A 20805-nucleotide genomic window follows, 5' to 3' on the forward strand; every position below is an offset into this window, starting at 1 on the left:
GCTGCTCATCGCTTTTGATTCATCATTATGCTTTGTTTGGATACTTTTTATCCATTGCCTATTGTGGTGAAATGTCAGGAACACATTTTTTTAAATGTACTTTTAATCGTTTTAGAAACGTTTAAATGACCCACATGGATTCTAACTGGGGATTCAGCTAAAACTTGTATTTTTGGGACCAAATAAATTGATACCAACAGTGGACAATTCACAGCAAAAGCATGGAGCTACAACTGTCAAGAGGAGAACAGGGGGAGTATTCCCCTTGGAGAACCCAGAGTGCAACACTGAAGAAAAACATATTGGAGAATAACAACAATCTCAATCTGAAGCTCTAAAGAAAAAATAGGAATTGTGGAAATCAGGAACACCATTCTTCCTCCTGTCCACCTATTGTCCCTGTATGAATCAGGACCACCATTCTTCCTCCTGTCCACCTATTGTCCCTGTATGAATCAGGACCACCATTCTTCCTCCTGCCCACCTATTGTCCCTGTATGAATCAGGACCACCATTCTTCCTCCTGTCCACCTATTGTCCCTGTATGAATCAGGAACACCATTCTTCCTCCTGCCCACCTATTGTCCCTGTATGAATCAGGACCACCATTCTTCCTCCTGTCCACCTATTGTCCATGTATGAATCAGGACCACCATTCTTCCTCCTGTCCACCTATTGTCCCTGTATGAATAAGGACCACCATTCTTCCTCCTGTCCACCTATTGTCCCTGTATGAATCAGGAACACCATTCTTCCTCCTGTCCACCTATTGTCCCTGTGTGAATCAGGAACACCATTCTTCCTCCTGTCCACCTATTGTCCCTGTATGAATCAGGACCACCATTCTTCCTCCTGTCCACCTATTGTCCCTGTGTGAATCAGGACCACCATTCTTCCTCCTGTCCACCTATTGTCCCTGTATGAATCAGGACCACCATTCTTCCTCCTGCCCCACCTATTGTCCCTGTATGAATCAGGACCACCATTCTTCCTCCTGTCCCACCTATTGTCCCTGTATGAATATTAGTTGGCATCTAATTGAAGAACATACTGCTTTATAGATCCCAGCCTGACAAACAATTGTCTGGACCTTACTTTGAGCACTTGCACTGGGCCTCCATTGAGTCTCCATGTGTCAAGCAGTACAGAGAAACCCCCTCTAGATGACAGCAGAGGCTCTTGGATCTACCCTGTCTATCCACCAGTTTAGTGACCTTGTTCCATCAATATGTCCATACTACTTCACAACCCATTTCAGGTCTTGACCAGCAATGTCCCATTGGGCTCAACCAAGCCGAGAGTGAGGTTCTAGAAAGAGGACTTACTTTCATACCAACTCCTAAACAGGTGGACTGACTTTCATACCAACTCCTAAACAGGTGGACTGACTTTCATACCAACTCCTAAACAGGTGGACTGACTTTCATACCAACTCCTAAACAGGTGGACTGACTTTCATACCAACTCCTAAACAGGTGGACTGGGAGGAGCTCCGGAGGGGATCTACACGTCTATCATAGAAGATTGAAGTTATCAGATCATTGTGAATATGAAACAGATTTTCCTCAGATACTATTTCCAAACCCCTCACATTTGGAACCTCAGTTGGAGTCAGAAACTATACAGACTCTGATACGTAGGGATGTGACTTCCTTTTCACAATTCAGAACCAGACCTTTTTTTATCAGCTTAACCTTACAAATGGTTAAAAACCAAGCTCTAGAAATATAGTGATTAAACCAGCAGATAAGGGGCTCAGACTGTTGTAATGGATGAAGTGAATATCTTCTTGAAGCCAATACACAATAGGATCATGTTAAACACTATGTTCCATTGTCCCACTCAACACAACCAGAAAACACAAAGATGAATCCAGGAGATAAACTGTATGAGGATAAGTACATTACAGATAAACAGATGGTCTGTCTTTTTGGGCCAGATTCTCCAAGGCCTAGGCAGTTGTACTTACTGCCTAAAATACATATCTCCTAAGACGTGGGCAGTTCCCTGCGGCTGACCAATAGGAAGTGATTGTGTCTCAGAGACGTGGGCGGTTCCCTGCAGCTGACCAATAGGAAGTGATTGTGTCTCAGAGACGTGGGCGGTTCCCTGCGGCTGACCAATAGGAAGTGATTGTGTCTCAGAGACGTGGGCGGTTCCCTGCGGCTGACCAATAGGAGATGATTGTGTCTCAGAGACGTGGGCGGTTTCCTGCAGCTGACCAATAGGAAGTGATTGTGTCTCAGAGACGTGGGCGGTTCCCTGCAGCTGACCAATAGGAAGTGATTGTGTCTCAGAATCTTACTGTATTGCTGAATATATAGACTTTTATTGCTGAATATATAGACTTTTATATCAACCCTCTACCCCAGAAACACCCAGCTATGTTCAGGATACTGATGAATGAAGGGTTTATTACTATTGTAGTACTGACTTTAGTATCAACCCTCTATCCCAGAAACACCCAGCTATGTTCAGGATACTGATGAATGAAGGGTTTATTACTATTGTAGTACTGACTTTAATATCAACCCTCTATCCCAGAAACACCCAGCTATGTTCAGGATACTGATGAATGAAGGGTTTATTACTATTGTAGTACTGACTTTTATATCAACCCTCTATCCCAGAAACACCCAGCTATGTTCAGGATACTGATGAATGAAGGGTTTATTACTATTGTAGTACTATTTTTATTAACTTAGCTACTGACTTGTTCTATTGTTGTTGCATTGTCAAGAGGTTAACCTGAAAGGAAGCATTTCAGTACATAATACTTGTATTGTACTTTAAATTATTATAGATATTTTAGGGTTGCCATGGATTTCAAGCAGGCAATGCCATCAGGTCCAAAACCAAAACAAGGAAATTGTAGGAGACAGGCGTGTTGGGGTTTCCTGCCAGCGTGACCACCCGCTTCACTTCCTGAACATGAAAAAGGGTGAAAGGTGGGATGCAGTAATAAGGAGTTTTTTCAGTTTCTTTTTCAGTATTTTATTTCAGTGTTGATTCATTTAGTTAATTTAGTAAATTGTATTTAGTTATTTAGTGCAGATAATGATGTACTTCTTCTGTAGTTTGTCAGATGCAGTGAACCTGCTGAGAGATGAAGGAGGAGATGAGAGGTCAGAACATCAACCTCATCTTCATGGAGGACATTGATGCCAGATGCAGTGAACCTGCTGAGAGATGAAGGAGGGGATGAGAGGCCAGAACATCAACCTCATCTTCATGGAGGACATTGATGCCAGATGCAGTGAACCTGCTGAGAGATGAAGGAGGGGATGAGAGGCCAGAACATCAGTCTCATCTTCATGGAGGACATTGATTCCAGATGCAGCTACATGTGCAAGTAATTAACCTTTTTAATTCAAGATCTCATTGACTTTAACATTTGAAAAGCAGTTTCTCCAACAATAGTTTTAACATGAACATTTTGTCCATAACTTTTTAGAGAAAGTTTCCTGAATTGAAGCATGGGACCAGATTGGTTGTTCCAGGTTTCCATGCTGATGGACATGACTTGCCATGTCAGGTACTTGAACAGGATCATTAATATTATCAGTAGGTATTTATTCATATTTTATAAGGTTTAACCAAATAACCCTTTTACCATGGTATGACATGATTTTATATTTGTAGATGAAATTCAACACCCGATATGTGGAAGGTGCTGGACTGGCAGATGGGGAGCAGATGGAGAGGCTGTGGTCGTATCTGAGGCGCTTTGGGAAGGTCACCAAAGAAATGAGGCCGTCCCATCTTATTGACCTCCTGACTGATGCACTTCTCCACCATGGGAAAACGCCAGAGGCTACGTTAGTACACTTGGAATTGTTATTCATTTACTTGATGCTGGTTGACTCTAGTGATGTTCCTAACATTTCCTGTTGTTTTGATGTAGTGGACTCTCTGCCATAGAGGGTTTCCCCAGCAACAGAAGTCGCAACAGAGGCAAAAAGGGAAATGGAAGAAATTGCACAGTCTCTTCCAGGTAAACCATTGTATCAATAATCTAAGCATAGAATTTCAGTATTGATTAGAAATGTTGTCACATCTGTCACTGTTGTTATGTTTTAGGAATTTTAGGCCAGTAGGCCAGTGACTCAGCCCCTGTAAAAGGGTTAGAGGCAGAGAATCCCAGTGGAAAGAGGGGAACCGGCAAGGCAGAGACAGCAAGGGCGGTTCGTTGCTCCAGCCTTTCCGTTCACCTTCACACTCCTGGGCCAGACTACACTCAATCATAGGACCTACTGAAGAGATGAGTCTTCAATAAAGACTTAAAGGTTGAGACTGAGTCTGCGTCTCTCACATTGGTAGGCAGACCATTCCATAAAAATGGAGCTCTATAGGAGAAAGCCCTACCTCCAGCCGTTTGCTTCGAAATTCTAGGGACAATTAGGAGGCCTGCGTCTTGTGACCGTAGCGTACGTGTAGGTATGTACGGCAGGACCAAATCGGAAAGATAGGTAGGAGCAAGCCCATGTAATGCTTTGTAGGTTAGCAGTAAAACCTTGAAATCAGCCCTTGCCTTAACAGGAAGCCAGTGTAGGGAGGCTAGCACTGGAGTAATATGATCAAACTTTTTGGTTCTAGTCAGGATTCTAGCAGCCGTATTTAGCACTAACTGAAGTTTATTTAGTGCTTTATCCGGGTAGCCGGAAAGTAGAGCATTGCAGTAGTCCAGCCTAGAAGTAACAAAAGCATGGATTAATTTTTCTGCGTCATTTTTGGACAGAAAATTTCTGATTTTTGCAATGTTACGTAGATGGAAAAAAAGCTGTCCTTGAAACAGTCTTGATATGTTCTTCAAAAGAGAGATCAGGGTCCAGAGTAACGCCGAGGTCCTTCACAGTTTTATTTGAGACGACTGTACAACCATCCAGATTAATTGTCAGATTCAACAGAAGATCTCTTTGTTTCTTGGGACCTAGAACAAGCATCTCTGTTTTGTCCGAGTTTAAAAGTAGAAAGTGATATTGATGGAGGAACAGATGAATGAGGCTGAGGGTGATGACTACAACAACGATGGTGATATTGATGGAGGAACAGATGAATGAGGCTGAGGGTGATGACTACAACAACGATGGTGATATTGATGGAGGAATAGATGAATGAGGCTGAGGGTGATGACTACAACAACGATGGTGATATTGATGGAGGAATAGATTAATGAGGCTGAGGGTGATGACTACAACAACGATGGTGATATTGATGGAGGAATAGATGAATGAGGCTGATGGTGTGTTGTTTTTAACATGTCCATTGCTTTTTAATTGATGTCATTGTATTCCTGAACCTTTGTTTATAATGGTATGTTTTATTGCTCTTTTGGGGTTGAAAGAAGCACATTTCTGTTTAATTGTTAGATGTGATACAGGCCATTGTTGCAGGTCATTTACTATTGGTGTCATGGTGAGGAGAACCTGACTTGAGCCTGATATACCCCAAGAGTCTAATGGAATAGACAGGTTTGCTTCCTCTAAAGTATTGTCTTTTTATTGACCTGTTAGTTGTGGAGTTTGTAAATATATTTTATTTAACCTTTATTTAACTAGGCAAGTCAATTTAGATTATTGTGTAAATATTGTCATTTGAATATCTAGATCACCATCATCAATGTAGATTATTGTGTAAATATTGTCATGTGAATATCTAGATCACCATTATCAATGTAGATTATTGTGTAAATATTGTCATGTGAATATCTAGATCACCATTGTCATCTTTAAATAAATTAATAACTTCTGCAGCTGATGCCGCCTGGCTCCTTGTAATATGGCCTGTGTGTAGCTGGTGTAGAGGAGTCAGGCGCAGGACAGCAGATGTGAGTAATAAAACGTAATTTACTCAAAATCATCACAAACACAATGCAATAAACGAGCCCACAATAACGGACCGTATTACAAACAAACAATCACTCACAAACCAACATGGGGGAACAGAGGGTTAAATAATGAACAAGTCATTGAGATACTAGAGATACTCTCAATGATCTGCTATGAAAAGCCAACTGACATTTACTCCTGAGGTGCTGACCTGTTGCTGCACCCTCGACAACCACTGTGATTATTATTATCTGACCCTGCTGGTCATCTATGAACATTTGAACATCTTTGCCATGTTCTGTTATAATCTCCACCCGGCACAGCCAGCAGAGGACTGACCACCCCTCATAGCCTGGTTCCTCTCTAGGTTTCTTCCTAGGTTTTGGCCTTTCTAGGGAGTTTTTCCTAGCCACCCCTCATAGCCTGGTTCCTCTCTAGGTTTCTTCCTAGGTTTTGGCCTTTCTAGGGAGTTTTTCCTAGCCACCCCTCATAGCCTGGTTCCTCTCTAGGTTTCTTCCTAGGTTCTGGCCTTTCTAGGGAGTTTTTCCTAGCCACCGTGCTTCTACACCTGCATTGCTTGCTGTTTGGGGTTTTAGGCTGGGTTTCTGTACAGCACTTTGAGATATCAGCTGATGTACGAAGGGCTTTATAAATACATTTGATTTGATTTGATTTGATTGGGGAATTGAAACCAGGTGTGTAAGAAAAAGACAAAGCAAATGGAAAATGAAAAGTGGATCGGTGACGTCGAACGCTGCCCGAACTTCGGCGGAAGTCGTGACCCTCCTGCAACATTTAATGGTCCAATAATGGGTTTAGGAACTAAGGATTGTAGCTTTAAGGTTTCAGTATGTAGCCTACAGAGAAACACATTCAGAGATCAAGCCTTGTCATTTCAGATAAATTCACTTTGCAGGAGAGGGGAGACTGGAGGCCATGGTGGGGTCAAAGTAGCACATTTAATAAATAATTATTCTAAACAAAAACATTGTTTCTATTGAACATGCCATACTAATAAAGGCATTTTAATCAATTATATGAAGAGTGTCTTGGTCCTCCTTTCTTTTTGATGACCTACTCACCCCTTTTACCAAAGAGCACCTTCTGTCTACCAACATTTACTATTGTGTACCTTAGTAGCGCTTCCCTTCCTCCTCTTTCTACTAAACCACAAAGGGGTTAGAACTACAATTCCGGCGCCATTTCCGGTTGCCGTCGCTGGACGCGATGCAACGTGAAACAGGGAGTTGTAGTTCTTCACAGAAAGCCCAGGTGTATTCAAATCATTACAGTTTTAACATTTACATTTTAGTCATTTAGCAGACGCTCTTATCCAGAGCGACTTACAGTAGTGAATGCAGACATTTCATACATTTTTATTTTCCCGTACTGGGAAAAAAATGACACACAGTTCCTCAGCATTGGAACATTTTGGAATCACAGTCATGAAACCCCCCTTAAACATATGACACAATGTTCTCACTACAACTGAGGACTCTTACAGTGGTGGACTTTATGTTAATAAATAGGTCTCAAATCAAATCAAAGTTTATTTGTCACGTGCGCCGAATGCAACAGACCTTAGAGTGAAATGCTTACTTACAGGCTCTAACCAATAGTGCAAAAAAAAGGTATGTGTGTGTGTGTGTGTGTGTGTGTGTGTGTGTGTGTGTGTGTGTGTGGGTAAGTAAAGAAATAAAACAACAGTAAAAATACATTTGAAAATAAGAGTAGCAAGGCTATATAAAGACATCGGTTAGTCAGGCTTAAGAGTTGTGAACTACAAATATGGCGTCTTTTTGTAGTTTTCTTCCTAACTCTAACCCTAGCTCAGTTGATCTGCTTTATCAATGGTGCAACATTCAACCCCTCCAAAATGCCTTAATTCATCTGATGCATCCCTCACGCAGATCCACTGACGTCCGAATCACTATTTCAATTTGTCTACAGACTCAATAGTATTTGCATTTCAAAATGCAATATTCTCATTCATTTTGATAATTCTTTCTCATTAAGGGACATTCACTAAGAGGATTTGTTCAGATCAATGGGCTGCTCTAACATTTTAACACTGAGCCATGTGACTATACAGTAGCCTACATCTATAGTCTACTGTAAAATCATATGCTGCTTTAGGCTAAATACTATAGTTTTCTGTGTGTTTCAAAAGGACAAATGGAAAGAGGTCCTACTGTATTCTAGATGGTGGTGTAGAGTATCTACAATGTGACCTCCCTAAATAATGGTGGTGTAGAGTATCTACAATGTGACCTCCCTAAATAATGGTGGTGTAGAGTATCTACAATGTGACCTCCCTAAATAATGGTGGTGTAGAGTATCTACAATGTGACCTCCCTAAATAATGGTGGTGTAGAGTATCTACAATGTGACCTCCCTAAATAATGCACAAGTTACATTTTAACTTCATTCATGAGGAGAGAATGCAGGAGACAGTCAACTAATAAAGCAAGCAGAGGACCATTTAGTGGTGCTGAAATGTAAAGCTGCAACCGCAGCGCAATCAATAGGAGGTGAACAGCACCTGGTGCTGAAAATATAGCAGCACAATCAATAGGAGGTGAACAGCACCTGGTGCTGAAAATATAGCAGCTCAATCAATAGGAGGTGAACAGCGCCTGGTGCTGATAATATAGCTAACTTGTAATTCAAGTGGCGCCAATCAACAGGTGGAGAAAACTACATCAGTCGAGTAATTCATTTCAACAATAATCTTCCTTTTAATTTGACTTTAAAAACAACAAGAGGGCTTAATTGGAGTCTATTTCTTCAGAGTGAAGGCACATATAAATAACTTAACTGGCTGAGCTAGGCTGTGTGGGGGCGCAGGCCCATATAAATAACTTAACTGTCTGAGCTAGGCTGTGTGGGGGCGAAGGCCCATATAAATAACTTAACTGTCTGAGCTAAGCTGTGTGGGGCGAAGGCCCATATAAATAACTTAACTGTCTGAGCTAGGCTATGTGGGGGCGAAGGCCCATATAAATAACTTAACTGGCTGAGCTAGGCTGTGTGGAAGCGAAGGCCCATATAAATAACTTAACTGTCTGAGCTAGGCTATGTGGGGCGAAGGCCCATATAAATAACTTAACTGGCTGAGCTAGGCTGTGTGGAAGCGAAGGCCCATATAAATAACTTAACTGTCTGAGCTAGGCTATGTGGGGCGAAGGCCCATATAAATAACTTAACTGTCTGAGCTAGGCTGTGTGGGGCGAAGGCCCATATAAATAACTTAACTGGCTGAGCTAGGCTATGTGGGGGCGCAGGGCCATATAAATAACTTAACTGGCTGTGCTAGGCTGTGTGGGGGCGAAGGCCCATATAAATAACTTAACTGTCTGAGCTAGGCTGTGTGGGGGCGAAGGCCCATATAAATAACTTAACTGTCTGAGCTAGGCTATGTGGGGGCGAAGGCCCATATAAATAACTTAACTGGCTGAGCTAGGCTGTGTTGGGGCGAAGGCCCATATAAATAACTTAACTGGCTGTGCTAGGCTATGTGGCTTAACAGCATCTTTCACAAGACAACAACATGGCCTAATAGAAGAGGGATTTGTATTTATTTATTAGGCCGACTTACAACTGCAACATGGCCAAAAAGGCAGCATCCTACATAAAACAATAATTTAAAGAAAAAAGGTGATGTCTGTGTCTGAGTGTCTGTAGCCCTGTATCAGGAGTGACCAGAGTAACCTGAGTGTCTGTAGCCCTGTATCAGGAGTGACCAGAGTAACCTGAGTGTCTGTAGCCCTGTATCAGAGTAACCTGAGTGTCTGTAGCCCTGTATCAGGAGTCTGGGGATAACCTGAGTGTCTGTAGCCCTGTATCAGGAGTCTGGGGATAACCTGAGTGTCTGTAGCCCTGTACCAGAGTGACCAGAGAAACCTGAGTGTCTGTAGCCCTGTACCAGGAGTCTGGGATAACCTGAGTGTCTGTAGCCCTGTATCAGGAGTGACCAGAGTAACCTGAGTGTCTGTAGCCCTGTACCAGGAGTGACCAGAGTAACCTGAGTGTCTGTAGCCCTGTATCAGAGTGACCAGAGTAACCTGAGTGTCTGTAGCCCTGTACCAGGAGTCTGGGATAACCTGAGTGTCTGTAGCCCTGTATCAGGAGTGACCAGAGTAACCTGAGTGTCTGTAGCCCTGTATCAGGAGTGACCAGAGTAACCTGAGTGTCTGTAGCCCTGTATCAGGAGTGACCAGAGTAACCTGAGTGTCTGTAGCCCTGTACCAGAGTAACCTGAGTGTCTGTAGCCCTGTATCAGAGTGACCAGAGTAACCTGAGTGTCTGTAGCCCTGTACCAGAGTGACCATAGTAACCTGAGTGTCTGTAGCACTGTATCAGGAGTGACCAGAGTAACCTGAGTGTCTGTAGCCCTGTATCAGAGTGACCAGAGTAACCTGAGTGTCTGTAGCCCTGTATCAGAGTGACCAGAGTAACCTGAGTGTCTGTAGCCCTGTATCAGAGTGACCAGAGTAACCTGAGTGTCTGTAGCCCTGTATCAGGAGTGACCAGAGTAACCTGAGTGTCTGTAGCCCTGTATCAGAGTGACCAGAGTAACCTGAGTGTCTGTAGCCCTGTATCAGGAGTGACCAGAGTAACCTGAGTGTCTGTAGCCCTGTACCAGAGTGACCATAGTAACCTGAGTGTCTGTAGCCCTGTATCAGGAGTGACCAGAGTAACCTGAGTGTCTATAGCCCTGTATCAGGAGTAACCAGAGTGTCTGTAGCCCTGTATCAGGAGTGACCAGAGTAACCTGAGTGTCTGTAGCCCTGTATCAGGAGTGACCAGAGTAACCTGAGTGTCTGTAGCCCTGTACCAGAGTAACCTGAGTGTCTGTAGCCCTGTATCAGGAGTGACCAGAGTAACCTGAGTGTCTGTAGCCCTGTATCAGAGTAACCTGAGTGTCTGTAGCCCTGTATCAGGAGTGACCAGAGTAACCTGAGTGTCTGTAGCCCTGTATCAGGAGTGACCAGAGTAACCTGAGTGTCTGTAGCCCTGTATCAGAGTGACCAGAGTAACCTGAGTGTCTGTAGCCCTGTACCAGGAGTCTGGGATAACCTGAGTGTCTGTAGCCCTGTATCAGGAGTGACCAGAGTAACCTGAGTGTCTGTAGCCCTGTATCAGGAGTGACCAGAGTAACCTGAGTGTCTGTAGCCCTGTATCAGGAGTGACCAGAGTAACCTGAGTGTCTGTAGCCCTGTACCAGAGTAACCTGAGTGTCTGTAGCCCTGTATCAGAGTGACCAGAGTAACCTGAGTGTCTGTAGCCCTGTACCAGAGTGACCAGAGTAACCTGAGTGTCTGTAGCCCTGTATCAGGAGTGACCAGAGTAACCTGAGTGTCTGTAGCCCTGTATCAGAGTGACCAGAGTAACCTGAGTGTCTGTAGCCCTGTATCAGAGTGACCAGAGTAACCTGAGTGTCTGTAGCCCTGTATCAGAGTGACCAGAGTAACCTGAGTGTCTGTAGCCCTGTATCAGGAGTGACCAGAGTAACCTGAGTGTCTGTAGCCCTGTATCAGAGTGACCAGAGTAACCTGAGTGTCTGTAGCCCTGTATCAGGAGTGACCAGAGTAACCTGAGTGTCTGTAGCCCTGTATCAGGAGTGACCAGAGTAACCTGAGTGTCTGTAGCCCTGTATCAGAGTGACCAGAGTAACCTGAGTGTCTGTAGCCCTGTATCAGAGTAACCTGAGTGTCTGTAGCCCTGTATCAGAGTAACCTGAGTGTCTGTAGCCCTGTACCAGGAGTGACCAGAGTAACCTGAGTGTCTGTAGCCCTGTATCAGGAGTGACCAGAGTAACCTGAGTGTCTGTAGCCCTGTACCAGAGTAACCTGAGTGTCTGTAGCCCTGTATCAGGAGTGACCAGAGTAACCTGAGTGTCTGTAGCCCTGTATCAGGAGTGACCAGAGTAACCTGAGTGTCTGTAGCCCTGTATCAGGAGTGACCAGAGTAACCTGAGTGTCTGTAGCCCTGTATCAGGAGTGACCAGAGTAACCTGAGTGTCTGTAGCCCTGTATCAGGAGTGACCAGAGTAACCTGAGTGTCTGTAGCCCTGTATCAGGAGTGACCAGAGTAACCTGAGTGTCTGTAGCCCTGTATCAGGAGTGACCAGAGTAACCTGAGTGTCTGTAGCCCTGTATCAGAGTGACCAGAGTAACCTGAGTGTCTGTAGCCCTGTATCAGAGTAACCTGAGTGTCTGTAGCCCTGTATCAGAGTAACCTGAGTGTCTGTAGCCCTGTATCAGAGTAACCTGAGTGTCTGTAGCCCTGTATCAGGAGTGACCAGAGTAACCTGAGTGTCTGTAGCCCTGTACCAGAGTGACCAGAGTAACCTGAGTGTCTGTAGCCCTGTATCAGAGTGACCAGAGTAACCTGAGTGTCTGTTGCCCTGTATCAGGAGTGACCAGAGTAACCTGAGTGTCTGTAGCCCTGTATCAGGAGTGACCAGAGTAACCTGAGTGTCTGTAGCCCTGTACCAGAGTGACCATAGTAACATGAGTGTCTGTAGCCCTGTATCAGAGTGACCAGAGTAACCTGAGTGTCTGTAGCCCTGTATCAGGAGTGACCAGAGTAACCTGAGTGTCTGTAGCCCTGTATCAGGAGTGACCAGAGTAACATGAATGTCTGTAGCCCTGTACCAGAGTGACCATAGTAACCTGAGTGTCTGTAGCCCTGTATCAGAGTGACCAGAGTAACCTGAGTGTCTGTAGCCCTGTATCAGGAGTGACCAGAGTAACCTGAGTGTCTGTAGCCCTGTATCAGGAGTGACCAGAGTAACCTGAGTGTCTGTAGCCCTGCATCAGGAGTGACCAGAGTAACCTGAGTGTCTGTAGCCCTGTACCAGAGTGACCATAGTAACCTGAGTGTCTGTAGCCCTGTATCAGAGTGACCAGAGTAACCTGAGTGTCCGTAGCCCTGTACCAGAGTGACCATAGTAACCTGAGTGTCTGTAGCCCTGTACCAGAGTGACCAGAGTAACCTGAGTGTCTGTAGCCCTGTACCAGAGTGACCAGAGTAACCTGAGTGTCTGTAGCCCTGTACCAGAGTGACCATAGTAACCTGAGTGTCTGTAGCCCTGTATCAGAGTGACCAGAGTAACCTGAGTGTCTGTAGCCCTGTACCAGAGTGACCAGAGTAACCTGAGTGTCTGTAGCCCTGTATCAGAGTGACCAGAGTAACCTGAGTGTCTGTAGCCCTGTACCAGAGTGACCATAGTAACCTGAGTGTCTGTAGCCCTGTATCAGGAGTCTGGGGATAACCTGAGTGTCTGTAGCCCTGTATCAGAGTGACCATAGTAACCTGAGTGTCTGTAGCCCTGTATCAGGAGTCTGGGATAACCTGAGTGTCTGTAGCCCTGTATCAGAGTGACCAGAGTAACCTGAGTGTCTGTAGCCCTGTATCAGGAGTCTGGGATAACCTGAGTGTCTGTAGCCCTGTACCAGAGTGACCAGAGTAACCTGAGTGTCTGTAGCCCTGTATCAGGAGTGACCAGAGTAACCTGAGTGTCTGTAGCCCTGTATCAGAGTGACCAGAGTAACCTGAGTGTCTGTAGCCCTGTATCAGGAGTGACCAGAGTAACCTGAGTGTCTGTAGCCCTGTACCAGAGTGACCATAGTAACCTGAGTGTCTGTAGCCCTGTATCAGGAGTGACCAGAGTAACCTGAGTGTCTATAGCCCTGTATCAGGAGTAACCAGAGTGTCTGTAGCCCTGTATCAGGAGTGACCAGAGTAACCTGAGTGTCTGTAGCCCTGTATCAGGAGTGACCAGAGTAACCTGAGTGTCTGTAGCCCTGTACCAGAGTAACCTGAGTGTCTGTAGCCCTGTATCAGGAGTGACCAGAGTAACCTGAGTGTCTGTAGCCCTGTATCAGAGTAACCTGAGTGTCTGTAGCCCTGTATCAGGAGTGACCAGAGTAACCTGAGTGTCTGTAGCCCTGTATCAGGAGTGACCAGAGTAACCTGAGTGTCTGTAGCCCTGTATCAGAGTGACCAGAGTAACCTGAGTGTCTGTAGCCCTGTACCAGGAGTCTGGGATAACCTGAGTGTCTGTAGCCCTGTATCAGGAGTGACCAGAGTAACCTGAGTGTCTGTAGCCCTGTATCAGGAGTGACCAGAGTAACCTGAGTGTCTGTAGCCCTGTATCAGGAGTGACCAGAGTAACCTGAGTGTCTGTAGCCCTGTACCAGAGTAACCTGAGTGTCTGTAGCCCTGTATCAGAGTGACCAGAGTAACCTGAGTGTCTGTAGCCCTGTACCAGAGTGACCAGAGTAACCTGAGTGTCTGTAGCCCTGTATCAGGAGTGACCAGAGTAACCTGAGTGTCTGTAGCCCTGTATCAGAGTGACCAGAGTAACCTGAGTGTCTGTAGCCCTGTATCAGAGTGACCAGAGTAACCTGAGTGTCTGTAGCCCTGTATCAGAGTGACCAGAGTAACCTGAGTGTCTGTAGCCCTGTATCAGGAGTGACCAGAGTAACCTGAGTGTCTGTAGCCCTGTATCAGAGTGACCAGAGTAACCTGAGTGTCTGTAGCCCTGTATCAGGAGTGACCAGAGTAACCTGAGTGTCTGTAGCCCTGTATCAGGAGTGACCAGAGTAACCTGAGTGTCTGTAGCCCTGTATCAGAGTGACCAGAGTAACCTGAGTGTCTGTAGCCCTGTATCAGAGTAACCTGAGTGTCTGTAGCCCTGTATCAGAGTAACCTGAGTGTCTGTAGCCCTGTACCAGGAGTGACCAGAGTAACCTGAGTGTCTGTAGCCCTGTATCAGGAGTGACCAGAGTAACCTGAGTGTCTGTAGCCCTGTACCAGAGTAACCTGAGTGTCTGTAGCCCTGTATCAGGAGTGACCAGAGTAACCTGAGTGTCTGTAGCCCTGTATCAGAGTAACCTGAGTGTCTGTAGCCCTGTATCAGGAGTGACCAGAGTAACCTGAGTGTCTGTAGCCCTGTATCAGGAGTGACCAGAGTAACCTGAGTGTCTGTAGCCCTGTATCAGGAGTGACCAGAGTAACCTGAGTGTCTGTAGCCCTGTATCAGGAGTGACCAGAGTAACCTGAGTGTCTGTAGCCCTGTATCAGAGTGACCAGAGTAACCTGAGTGTCTGTAGCCCTGTATCAGAGTAACCTGAGTGTCTGTAGCCCTGTATCAGAGTAACCTGAGTGTCTGTAGCCCTGTATCAGAGTAACCTGAGTGTCTGTAGCCCTGTATCAGGAGTGACCAGAGTAACCTGAGTGTCTGTAGCCCTGTACCAGAGTGACCAGAGTAACCTGAGTGTCTGTAGCCCTGTATCAGAGTGACCAGAGTAACCTGAGTGTCTGTTGCCCTGTATCAGGAGTGACCAGAGTAACCTGAGTGTCTGTAGCCCTGTATCAGGAGTGACCAGAGTAACCTGAGTGTCTGTAGCCCTGTACCAGAGTGACCATAGTAACATGAGTGTCTGTAGCCCTGTATCAGAGTGACCAGAGTAACCTGAGTGTCTGTAGCCCTGTATCAGGAGTGACCAGAGTAACCTGAGTGTCTGTAGCCCTGTATCAGGAGTGACCAGAGTAACATGAATGTCTGTAGCCCTGTACCAGAGTGACCATAGTAACCTGAGTGTCTGTAGCCCTGTATCAGAGTGACCAGAGTAACCTGAGTGTCTGTAGCCCTGTATCAGGAGTGACCAGAGTAACCTGAGTGTCTGTAGCCCTGTATCAGGAGTGACCAGAGTAACCTGAGTGTCTGTAGCCCTGCATCAGGAGTGACCAGAGTAACCTGAGTGTCTGTAGCCCTGTACCAGAGTGACCATAGTAACCTGAGTGTCTGTAGCCCTGTATCAGAGTGACCAGAGTAACCTGAGTGTCTGTAGCCCTGTACCAGAGTGACCATAGTAACCTGAGTGTCTGTAGCCCTGTACCAGAGTGACCAGAGTAACCTGAGTGTCTGTAGCCCTGTACCAGAGTGACCAGAGTACCCTGAGTGTCTGTAGCCCTGTACCAGAGTGACCATAGTAACCTGAGTGTCTGTAGCCCTGTATCAGAGTGACCAGAGTAACCTGAGTGTCTGTAGCCCTGTACCAGAGTGACCAGAGTAACCTGAGTGTCTGTAGCCCTGTATCAGAGTGACCAGAGTAACCTGAGTGTCTGTAGCCCTGTACCAGAGTGACCATAGTAACCTGAGTGTCTGTAGCCCTGTATCAGGAGTCTGGGGATAACCTGAGTGTCTGTAGCCCTGTATCAGAGTGACCATAGTAACCTGAGTGTCTGTAGCCCTGTATCAGGAGTCTGGGATAACCTGAGTGTCTGTAGCCCTGTATCAGAGTGACCAGAGTAACCTGAGTGTCTGTAGCCCTGTATCAGGAGTCTGGGATAACCTGAGTGTCTGTAGCCCTGTACCAGAGTGACCATAGTAACCTGAGTGTCTGTAGCCCTGTATCAGGAGTGACCATAGTAACCTGAGTGTCTGTAGACCTGTATCAGAGTGACCATAGTAACCTGAGTGTCTGTAGCCCTGTATCAGGAGTGACCATAGTAACCTGAGTGTCTGTAGCCCTGTATCAGAGTGACCATAGTAACCTGAGTGTCTGTAGCCCTGTATCAGAGTAACCTGAGTGTCTGTAGCCCTGTATCAGGAGTGACCATAGTAACCTGAGTGTCTGTAGCCCTGTATCAGAGTGACCATAGTAACCTGAGTGTCTGTAGCCCTGTATCAGAGTGACCAGAGTAACCTGAGTGTCTGTAGCCCTGTATCAGGAGTGACCAGAGTAACCTGAGTGTCTGTAGCCCTGTATCAGAGTGACCAGAGTAACCTGAGTGTCTGTAGCCCTGTATCAGAGTGACCAGAGTAACCTGAGTGTCTGTAGCCCTGTATCAGAGTGACCAGAGTAACCTGAGTGTCTGTAGCCCTGTATCAGGAGTGACCAGAGTAACCTGAGTGTCTGTAGCCCTGTATCAGAGTGACCAGAGTAACCTGAGTGTCTGTAGCCCTGTATCAGGAGTGACCAGAGTAACCTGAGTGTCTGTAGCCCTGTATCAGGAGTGACCAGAGTAACCTGAGTGTCCGTAGCCCTGTATCAGAGTGACCAGAGTAACCTGAGTGTCTGTAGCCCTGTATCAGAGTAACCTGAGTGTCTGTAGCCCTGTATCAGAGTAACCTGAGTGTCTGTAGCCCTGTACCAGGAGTGACCAGAGTAACCTGAGTGTCTGTAGCCCTGTATCAGGAGTGACCAGAGTAACCTGAGTGTCTGTAGCCCTGTACCAGAGTAACCTGAGTGTCTGTAGCCCTGTATCAGGAGTGACCAGAGTAACCTGAGTGTCTGTAGCCCTGTATCAGAGTAACCTGAGTGTCTGTAGCCCTGTATCAGGAGTGACCAGAGTAACCTGAGTGTCTGTAGCCCTGTATCAGGAGTGACCAGAGTAACCTGAGTGTCTGTAGCCCTGTATCAGGAGTGACCAGAGTAACCTGAGTGTCTGTAGCCCTGTATCAGGAGTGACCAGAGTAACCTGAGTGTCTGTAGCCCTGTATCAGAGTGACCAGAGTAACCTGAGTGTCTGTAGCCCTGTATCAGAGTAACCTGAGTGTCTGTAGCCCTGTATCAGAGTAACCTGAGTGTCTGTAGCCCTGTATCAGAGTAACCTGAGTGTCTGTAGCCCTGTATCAGGAGTGACCAGAGTAACCTGAGTGTCTGTAGCCCTGTACCAGAGTGACCAGAGTAACCTGAGTGTCTGTAGCCCTGTATCAGAGTGACCAGAGTAACCTGAGTGTCTGTTGCCCTGTATCAGGAGTGACCAGAGTAACCTGAGTGTCTGTAGCCCTGTATCAGGAGTGACCAGAGTAACCTGAGTGTCTGTAGCCCTGTACCAGAGTGACCATAGTAACATGAGTGTCTGTAGCCCTGTATCAGAGTGACCAGAGTAACCTGAGTGTCTGTAGCCCTGTATCAGGAGTGACCAGAGTAACCTGAGTGTCTGTAGCCCTGTATCAGGAGTGACCAGAGTAACATGAATGTCTGTAGCCCTGTACCAGAGTGACCATAGTAACCTGAGTGTCTGTAGCCCTGTATCAGAGTGACCAGAGTAACCTGAGTGTCTGTAGCCCTGTATCAGGAGTGACCAGAGTAACCTGAGTGTCTGTAGCCCTGTATCAGGAGTGACCAGAGTAACCTGAGTGTCTGTAGCCCTGCATCAGGAGTGACCAGAGTAACCTGAGTGTCTGTAGCCCTGTACCAGAGTGACCATAGTAACCTGAGTGTCTGTAGCCCTGTATCAGAGTGACCAGAGTAACCTGAGTGTCTGTAGCCCTGTACCAGAGTGACCATAGTAACCTGAGTGTCTGTAGCCCTGTACCAGAGTGACCAGAGTAACCTGAGTGTCTGTAGCCCTGTACCAGAGTGACCAGAGTACCCTGAGTGTCTGTAGCCCTGTACCAGAGTGACCATAGTAACCTGAGTGTCTGTAGCCCTGTATCAGAGTGACCAGAGTAACCTGAGTGTCTGTAGCCCTGTACCAGAGTGACCAGAGTAACCTGAGTGTCTGTAGCCCTGTATCAGAGTGACCAGAGTAACCTGAGTGTCTGTAGCCCTGTACCAGAGTGACCATAGTAACCTGAGTGTCTGTAGCCCTGTATCAGGAGTCTGGGGATAACCTGAGTGTCTGTAGCCCTGTATCAGAGTGACCATAGTAACCTGAGTGTCTGTAGCCCTGTATCAGGAGTCTGGGATAACCTGAGTGTCTGTAGCCCTGTATCAGAGTGACCAGAGTAACCTGAGTGTCTGTAGCCCTGTATCAGGAGTCTGGGATAACCTGAGTGTCTGTAGCCCTGTACCAGAGTGACCATAGTAACCTGAGTGTCTGTAGCCCTGTACCAGGAGTCTGGGATAACCTGAGTGTCTGTAGCCCTGTATCAGGAGTGACCATAGTAACCTGAGTGTCTGTAGCCCTGTATCAGAGTGACCATAGTAACCTGAGTGTCTGTAGCCCTGTATCAGGAGTGACCATAGTAACCTGAGTGTCTGTAGCCCTGTATCAGAGTGACCATAGTAACCTGAGTGTCTGTAGCCCTGTATCAGAGTAACCTGAGTGTCTGTAGCCCTGTATCAGGAGTGACCATAGTAACCTGAGTGTCTGTAGCCCTGTATCAGAGTGACCATAGTAACCTGAGTGTCTGTAGCCCTGTATCAGAGTGACCAGAGTAACCTGAGTGTCTGTAGCCCTGTATCAGGAGTGACCAGAGTAACCTGAGTGTCTGTAGCCCTGTATCAGAGTGACCAGAGTAACCTGAGTGTCTGTAGCCCTGTATCAGAGTGACCAGAGTAACCTGAGTGTCTGTAGCCCTGTATCAGAGTGACCAGAGTAACCTGAGTGTCTGTAGCCCTGTATCAGAGTGACCAGAGTAACCTGAGTGTCTGTAGCCCTGTACCAGAGTGACCAGAGTAACCTGAGTGTCTGTAGCCCTGTATCAGAGTGACCAGAGTAACCTGAGTGTCTGTAGCCCTGTACCAGGAGTGACCAGAGTAACCTGAGTGTCTGTAGCCCTGTACCAGGAGTGACCAGAGTAACCTGAGTGTCTGTAGCCCTGTATCAGAGTGACCAGAGTAACCTGAGTGTCTGTAGCCCTGTACCAGGAGTGACCAGAGTAACCTGAGTGTCTGTAGCCCTGTACCAGGAGTGACCAGAGTAACCTGAGTGTCTGTAGCCCTGTATCAGAGTGACCAGAGTAACCTGAGTGTCTGTAGCCCTGTACCAGGAGTCTGGGATAACCTGAGTGTCTGTAGCCCTGTATCAGGAGTCTGGGATAACCTGAGTGTCTGTAGCCCTGTACCAGGAGTCTGGGATAACCTGAGTGTCTGTAGCCCTGTACCAGAGTGACCATAGTAACCTGAGTGTCTGTAGCCCTGTACCAGGAGTCTGGGATAACCTGAGTGTCTGTAGCCCTGTACCAGAGTGACCATAGTAACCTGAGTGTCTGTAGCCCTGTATCAGGAGTGACCATAGTAACCTGAGTGTCTGTAGCCCTGTATCAGAGTGACCAGAGTAACCTGAGTGTCTGTAGCCCTGTATCAGGAGTGACCAGAGTAACCTGAGTGTCTGTAGCCCTGTATCAGGAGTGACCAGAGTAACCTGAGTGTCTGTAGCCCTGTACCAGGAGTCTGGGGATAACCTGCTCCTGTAACGATAAAACAAACAGAAAATACTGTCAGCATGAGACCTAAAATAGCCATTGATAAGCACTAATAATCACAATAATAATAATAACAATAATAACAATTATAATTATAATAATTACAATAATAATAAAAACAATAATAACAATTATAATAATAATAATAATAATTACAATAATGTTAATAGCCTATATGACTATTTATTAAATACTAAGTTATTTACTTAATGGGAAAAGTTGCATTTCCCCTCGGACACGATCTTGTGGATGTCAGGTGAGAGGGATGTGATGTTGATGAGCAGGCAGTCCTCGGTTGCCTTATGTGAAAGCCGGTTCCTGTCGTGAGTCGATTGCATTCATAGAGGAAAAGGAGGACTCACAGGTGGAAGTTGATCCAAACATAGTTAGCACATAAAAGGAATGGTGATGACTACAACAACGATGGTGGTCAGCTGCTGCCCTCATTGGGTATAGCGAGCACCATCCCCCTCTCTCTCCCTCCTTCCCCCTCTCTCTCCCTCCATCCCCCTCTCTCCCCCTCCATCCCCCTCTCTCTCCTCCATCCCCTCTCTCTCCCTCCATCCCCCTCTCTCTCCCTCCATCCCCTCTCTCCCACCATCCCCCTCTCTCTCCCTCCATCCCCCTCTCTCTCCCTCATCCCCCTCTCTCTCCCTCCATCCCCTCTCTCTCCCTCCTTCCCACTCTCTCTCCCTCCATCCCCCTCTGTCTCCCTCCATCCCCCTCTCTCTCCCTCATCCCCCTCTCTCTCCCTCCATCCCCCTCTCTCTCCCTCCTTCCCCCTCTCTCTCCCTCCATCCCCTC

The 20805-nt window shown here is 46.5% G+C and overlaps 1 long non-coding RNA gene across 1 annotated transcript; it reads left to right on the forward strand.

The window, feature by feature from the left end:
* The first annotated feature begins 3380 nt into the window (after nucleotides 1–3380).
* LOC106591289 (uncharacterized) lies at nucleotides 3381–4075 on the forward strand. The gene is made up of 3 exons (XR_006763312.1): nucleotides 3381–3535; nucleotides 3643–3818; nucleotides 3905–4075. It is a non-coding gene; the product is annotated as an uncharacterized lncRNA (long non-coding RNA).
* The last annotated feature ends 16730 nt before the right edge of the window (nucleotides 4076–20805 follow it).

Source organism: Salmo salar, unplaced genomic scaffold (assembly GCF_905237065.1).
Source record: "Salmo salar unplaced genomic scaffold, Ssal_v3.1, whole genome shotgun sequence".
Lineage (NCBI taxonomy): Eukaryota > Metazoa > Chordata > Actinopteri > Salmoniformes > Salmonidae > Salmo > Salmo salar.